Raw genomic sequence first — 7,843 nt, 5'->3', positions numbered from 1 at the left:
AGTCAAGGTTAGGGCAGAGCATGATCGCCAGATCACAACATTGAGAGCCAAGTTGAGAGTAGAGATAGAGCCTCTTCGACAGGAGGTGCTGCTCCAGAGTAGTAGGGCTACATATTATATGGCGCCATATGGTGTCGCAATTGCTGTTGCATAGTAGGTGCAACCCTATTCACAGTATATGGCCAGATCAGAGGGAGCACGAGCACCGCGCCAGGATCCCGGGCATCAGGCTCCTCCTCCTCCACTAGGCGATGAGGGAGAGGGTGCCAGCTAGATGATTCTTTTTGTAGCTAGGATCTTTTTTGTAGACACACCCATTTTTTTGTAGCCGATATGATTCTTGCTCCGATGGGAGTTTGTACATGTCATTGGACATCATTTTGTACTCTTAGACTTGAGATAATATATATATATATATACGAGATCCGATTTGACTTCATTATACTTGTGTCAATTCGATTATGAGATGTTTCTATATGCTTTATTCTACATGTATGTATTTCTTTTAGCATGAATGTATGTATTGCAAATGATAATGAATGTCTATGTTTTTGTTTCTTTTCATATGCAAATAAATGAATGAAAATGAGTAGTGCAATTTTTTTTTGTTTTCTTTTTATGCAATAAGATGAATGCAAATGATTTATAATAAAATGAATGAATGAATCTATATGAAATGTTATGTATGCAGCTAAACATCTCAAAACACAAGTACTCGATCGAAGAAATAATGATAAATAGACCACTTAGTGTATGAAATGATGATGCTTTCAGCTCTCATTCAGCAAATGAAGAGATCATTATTATCACACCAAAATCACTCTAGATTCACAAATATGTAGAATGAAATGCAAAATGATGTGCAAAATGTAACCTAAACCTAGTCACTGGATTTAAAATACTTAAGATTCATCACTGAGCATAATGAATACAATAGGCAGGTTAGAGTTCCTTTCTTTTTCAATGTGCAATATTAGTTATCTTGTCTGCAATAAACCTTTTTTTTGTTCATATCCTTGGACAAATTTCACAAGGACCTGAATTGCATCGTAAAGAAATTCTCTCAAAACAGACAAAGAAATGACATGGACCTCCCTGTAGCATACAAATAAGCAGAGTCGAGGTACGTGAGGCGATTTCACCTTAATGTGAAGGCTCTTATCACAGACACCCAACTAATTTATATGTTTCCAGATCATCGGGATCATTCCTACAAGCAGAAAACAAAGAAAGTATTATGCCCCCAATCCTTGTTTCTCTTAGTCACAATAGACTTCCTTGAGTTACTCAGAGGGACATATAATCGAAAATCAATATAAAAGACAACATACAAAGAAAATTTTCATTCATAGCCCAAACTGTTTAGTGATTGTTTTCTGTTATGTTGTTTTGCTTGTGAACTCAATGATAAAAACTCTGTAGTAGTCAGGAGATAGGTAACTGACTTGGAGTGGACGACCAGGTTTCACTGATGGAATAATGACTTGGTTGACACTTCTTAGGATATGTAATGTGCTCTGTCGAGTAACCTAAGACTAGGACGTTGATCTGTTTCAAGTCATGAGGGTTCCAATGAACCAAGATGCCACAAAAGTGACTGAAAATATGTACAAGCGAAAGCAAAAGATACTTGAAAGTGGGAAATGCCAACGTTGTGTTGATAGATGGAGCACTTTAGTACAAGAGGCACTTGTTTGCCAGGTTTTCACTTGCTTGGCAAAGATTCATTTGTTTTTTTTACCAAGGTGCCTGTTTACCAGGTTTTCACCAGGGCAATTTTTCTCTTTTTATTTTATTTTATTTTATTTTTTCTTTTCTATATTTTTTTGGATTTCTTTAGGACTTTTTCTGATTTTTAGGATTTTTTTCAGGACTTTTTCCAACTGTACAAGTTTGCTGGAGCAGAGAGTGTTAACTGAAGAATTTCTTCAAGTGGATGGTTTTAATCGGTTCACAAAGTTGTTCTCCTTCCGAGTTTGAGAGTTGATAGGCACCATAGCTGAATACTGCAGTAACAATGTAGGGACCTAGCCAGTTGGGTTCAAACTTCCCTTTTTTGTCGTGAAACTGTTGATTTAGATTTTCTCTCAGAACTAGGTCACCAGCTTGAAATTCTTTTTGTCAAACTTTCTTGTTATACCCTCTAGACATTCTCTTCTGATACACTCTGAGGTGATCAAACGCCACTTGTCGATGCTCATCTAGCAATTCGAGTTCTTGCAATCTAGATATTCTATGATCTTCATCAGTAACAAGACCTTGCAACGAAACTCTTAGAGATGGTATTTCTACTTCAATAGGTAATACTGCTTCGGACCCGTACACCAAAGAAAAAGGTGTAGCCCCAGTAGGTGTTCTGATACTGGTTCTGTAAGCCCATAGTGCAGGATTGAGCTGCAAATGCCAATCTTTCCCAGACTTATTCACTGTTCTGTGCAAGATAGTCAGTAGGTTTTTGTTACACGCCTCAGCTTGTCCATTACCCTGAGGATAATATACTGATGACCAGTGTTGCTTTATTTTGAATTTCTCACAAAGCTCGTCTAGATCTTTATTTTTGAATTGTCCTCCATTATCAGTCACGATGGATGAAGGTATCCCATACCTACAAATTATATAGTATAGGATGAATAAGGTGACTTGTTTACCAATTGCCTTGGTGAGTGGAATTGCCTCTACCCACTTGGTGAAACACTCAGTGGCAGTTATGATGAATTTATGTCCGTTGGATGAAGTCAAGTATATCTGACCAATGAGATCAAAGGCCCATTGCTAAAATGGCCAGTGTGTTATAAATGGTATGAGGTCCCTTGTCGGGGCATGTATGAGATTTCCATGAAGCTGACATTTCTCACAAGTCTTAGCAAATTTTATGGCATCTTTTTCCATATCTGGCCAGTAGTAGCTAGCCCGTAATAGTTTCTGAGCTAAAGTAAAACCATTTGAATGAGATCCACAAATACCTTCATGGACTTCTAATAATGCACATTTAGATTCTTCAGTTTCTAGACATCTAAGCAAAGTACCATCCAAACCTCGTTTAAATATATTATTAGCTATGATAACATACCACGAAATGTTTCGAGTTAGGTTTCTTTTCTCGTTACGAGTAAGATTTTCAGGGATAATTTGATCACATAGATAGGAATAGATGTTACTATATTGGGATGAGTCGTGTCCAATAATAGAATAGACTATTTGGGTCTCAAGAGAATCATAAGCAGGGTAATATAACTCTTCCACTAGGAAATCAAAGCAAAAATTGGACTCCTATAGCTCAGGTATAGATGCCAAGGTAGCCATAGCATCTGTTGTTCTATTCACTGATCTAGGAATTTGTTGGAATGATACATAAGCAAAATACTTCTTGAAATCATCTACCATCCTCTTGTAAGGCATCAATTTCTCATCTCGAGTCAGATATGTATCATTGATTTGATTGATGACCAGCTGAGAATCTCCATAAATATGTAATTCAGCAACCTTCCATTCAATGGCTAGTTTTATTCCATTCACCAAAGCTTCATATTCTACAATGTTGTTTGTGCAAGGGAATAGAATCTTATAAGACTTTGGAATTGAGTACTTTTGAGGAGTAATGAATAGTATGCCAGCACCTGAACCATTTTGAGTAAAGGAACCATCAAAGAACATCTTCCAGGGTTGTTGAGAAGATGCATTTTTTATTCATCTGGGAACTCAATATGTAGTGGTTTTGTATCCTCAAGTGGAGCTTCAGTAAGTTGATCATCAATTACCTATCCTTTTATGACTTTGCGTTCCACATATTCAATGTCAAACTCTGTAAGGATCATTACCCACTTTGCCAATCATCCGGTGAGTGTTGCTTTATTAAGAAGATACTTGAGTGGATCAATTTTGGCTACCAACTTGACTGAATGTGGAAGCATATAGTGCCTTAGTTTCTGTGATGCAAAGACTAATGCTAAGCATGCTTTTTCTATTATATTGTAGCTCATTTCATAAGACACCAATGTCCTGCTAATGTAATAAATAGCTCTTTCCTTTTTGTTGTCATCCTGTTGCGCCAAAAGTGTCCCCAGTGATGAATCAGTTGCTGATATATATAAGATTAGTGGCTCACTATGAATAGGTGGCATCAATATCGATGGATTAGATAGTTTTTCTTTTATCTGCTGAAGATGTTGTTCACACTGCTGATCCTAGTTGTATATTATTCCTTTTCTCAATACTTTTGTAAAAGGTTGAGCCTTGTCTGCTAGTTGAGAAATTAATCTTTTAATGGATTGGAGATGTCCTTGTAGACTTCTCATTTGACTGATGTTCTTTGGAGGCAGCATTTCCATTATAGCTTGGACCTTCTCAGGATCAACCTTGATGCCCTTCTTTGAAATGATGTAGCCAAGTAGTTTACCAGATGTCACTTTGAATGCAAACTTCTTTGGATTTAATCGGAGCTTGAACTTTTCCATTCTGTCAAGTATAGGACCTAACTCTTGAATATGCGTTGATCTTTTCATAGTCTTCACTAAGGTGTCATCAACATAATCTTCCATATTCTTATGCATCATGTCATGAAAGATAGTTGCAACTACTCTTTGATAGGTCACCCCTATGTTCTTTAATCCAAATGGCATAACATTCTAGCAAAAGGTTCCCCATGCATAGGTGAAAGCTATCTTTTCTTGATCTTCAGGAGTGATTTTAATGTGATTGTAGCTGGAAAATCCATCCATTAGTGAGTACATCTCATACCCAGTTGTCATGTCGACTATCATATCAATATTTGGCAATGGAAAGTCATCTTTTGGACATGCTTTATTGAGATCTCTAAAATCTGTACAAACTCTAATAGATTTATCTGCCTTCGACACAGGTACTATGTTGGAAATCCATTCAGCATAATCTATTGCTCTAATAAATCTAGCTTTGAGTAGTTTCTCTAGTTCAGCTTTGACCAATAGTGTGACATGCGGGTGCATCTTACAAAGTTTTTGTTTAACTAGTTTTACTCCTGGTGTGATTGAGAGATGGTGCATAATGAGATCAGGATCCAAGCTTGGCATATCAGAGTACGTCCATGCAAAATTTATTTTCTTCTCTAAGAATAGCTGAGTGAAATCCTTCAATTCCTCTACTAATAGTGATTGAGCTGCAAGAATAATTTGTGGTGTCTCTTGATTCCCGATATTCACTGGCTGAGTTGGCTCGATCAATATGGAAGACCGCTCCTGAAAATGACTAGGCAGTATACCAAGTATCTCACCTTCAGGCGTCTCAGAGAGGTTTTCACCTTTAGGTACATCCTTTATTTTCTCTTTTTTAGATTCTGACACCGCCACTATATGGTTTTCGCCATCAGATCTTTTATTTTTATTTTTCTTGTTTTTGCGACTAAGATACTTGATATCCTCTTCAGTCATATTTTCACTCCATTCATTGGTGGAAGAGTTCATAGGTTCAACTGCATTGAGATAATAAGATAATGTATAGTCATTGGCAAAAGTAGGTATATCCATGGGTTGATTCTATAAAGTATAATCAATCAATTCGGGATGTATTAAGGACAAATTTTGGATAGGTTCAAGAGTGTTCACGGTATTGTTATCACAACTGCGGATCAAAAAATCAAGTTCCAGAATGATACCTTGCATAAGTGTCTCGAGACCAGGAAGAGTCAGATCATGATTATTAAAGTTCACGTTAATATTTAATCGATCTAATCCAATAGAAATACTTGTAATGTCATTTACTATGCCGGACTGGACATCATGTTGTGGTTTAACAATAATAAGACTAGTAGGCAACTTTTCATTGTTTGTATTAGATGATTCAGAATTGAGGATGAGTGGGTATCATCATGAACATGACTATCATCAGAGTCATCAGAATCATCAGAGTTATTGGATGAAGTTTCCAAGTCTCTTTTAGGTGATTTAGTAAGCATATGTATGGTATCAATACTAACATCTTTAATGCTACAATTCATATTGTAGTTCATTTGTCATTTGTATCTAACACACCTGTTGACATGCTCTCATTGTTTCTATGATTTTTTGTCGTCTACTCCATTCAGCTTCTTCTGGACTGATAACTGGTTCTTGTTCTATAGCTTCTAACTCTTCCTATGTAGTGCTATAATTGATTTGTTTTGTTTTAGGATAAGGACACATAGATGAGAAGCTTTCTGGTATTGTTCTTTCTTTCAATGCTTGTTCATAATTTGCTTGCCTCTTTTGTCTAATGTCTTGTATTTCCTTCTCTATTTTTATGCGCATCAGCTCTTGAGTATCATCTATGACACCACTAGATTCTTCTGGAGTTTCTGTAGCGGATGTGTCTGAAAGATAGTCAGGACCCCATTCATACTCGTTTGAATTAGTCTCTGAATCATCTACTTGTTGCCTGCCAGTATATGTGACTGGAACTTTTAATGGTGCAAACAATTCTCTAATTCTTACCATTTCATCTCTTATATCCTTAGGAACCTCAACTTCTTGTATTATCATAGCTGATATCGTCGAAGCTTGAGCACTGACTATTTCTTCTTTCTTGACTGTTGATTCCTCTTTCTCTTTTCTACACTCTTCTTTTGTTTGTTTAGTGTCTGCTTCCTGTAATGTTAAAGGCGATATCTTTTTCAAGCCTTTAGACTTAAAAACATGTTTTTGTTCTGATGTCTTTTTAGGATTGTATCCCAGTCCAGCTTTATCATGTGTGGATTTGGTTTGTAGCTGAACTGGTTCAGTAATACCTTCTTTTTGTTTGCCCAAAGGACCAGTACCTGAGTACCCCATGCACTGAATCATTTTGTAACCATTACCATATTAGTTTGAGGAAATCTCATAATGTCATACCTCCTCATTTGGACTATCTTCCTTAAAGAGCTAGTTAAGCACATCATCCTCTTCTATTTCATCCGCCAAGGAGGTAGAAGACTGTATGAAGAGACCATCATATATAGTATTTAGAGCTGAAGTTTGTGTTCTCATAGCCTCTGATGGCTTGCCCAACTATTTTGGTGATGGAGGGAGAGAAACTAATGATAGTATCGGTTCTATCTTGTAGCCATCCATGCCGGTATCTATAATCTTCAATCTCTTTTCTAAGTCGTTCATCAATGTTTCTGGATCTTCATTTGGAGAGGCTGCCCTATTATGAGGCACAAAAGTATCTGCACCCTTTGTCAATGCATTATAGATGACATTTGTATCAGCAAGAATATTGACTTCAGCTCCATTATAAGGAAACTTTAAGTATTGGTGATATGTTGATGGTACTACCTTCATTTCATGAATCCATGGCCTGCCTAGTAATATATTGTATGACAATGGAATATCGAGAACCTGGAAAAGGACATCTCTCTTTACCGGTCCCACTCTGATTGGTAATGATACCAAACCTTTGGAGGTCCTCTCTTCTTCATCATAGGCTTTAATTGTTATTTTCTTTCCTGGATCAATGACATTTTCAAAGAATCCTAGTTTTGTAAGCAGATGATAAGTACAGATATTCAACCCCGTGCCTCCATCTATCAAAACACATTTAACTCTGTGTTTGTGGATCATGTCTTCAATATGCAATGGTTGGTTATGTGGATGATTTAATGAATTGTCATCTTCCTTAGAGAAGATCAAATAGTGAGGGGAAGTCAGATGACCCACCATAGACTGAAACTGATCAATGTCTAAATCTTTTGGAATGTTGGTAGTGAGCAATGCTTTGTCTAGGATTTCCTTGTGAGCAGATGAGAGTTGTAGCAATTCAAAAATTGAAATTTGAGCATTTGTCCTTTTCAATTGTTCAACCACGCTGTATCCAAAGGATGATGATGAGGTTAATCTTTTAAATTTGTCCAAGG

The sequence above is a fragment of the Cryptomeria japonica genome, chromosome 3, assembly GCF_030272615.1.
Source record: "Cryptomeria japonica chromosome 3, Sugi_1.0, whole genome shotgun sequence".
In the NCBI taxonomy this organism is placed as follows: Eukaryota; Viridiplantae; Streptophyta; class Pinopsida; order Cupressales; family Cupressaceae; genus Cryptomeria; species Cryptomeria japonica.
The sequence above is the reverse complement of the archived record's forward strand: the minus strand, read 5'-3'. Positions refer to the sequence as shown.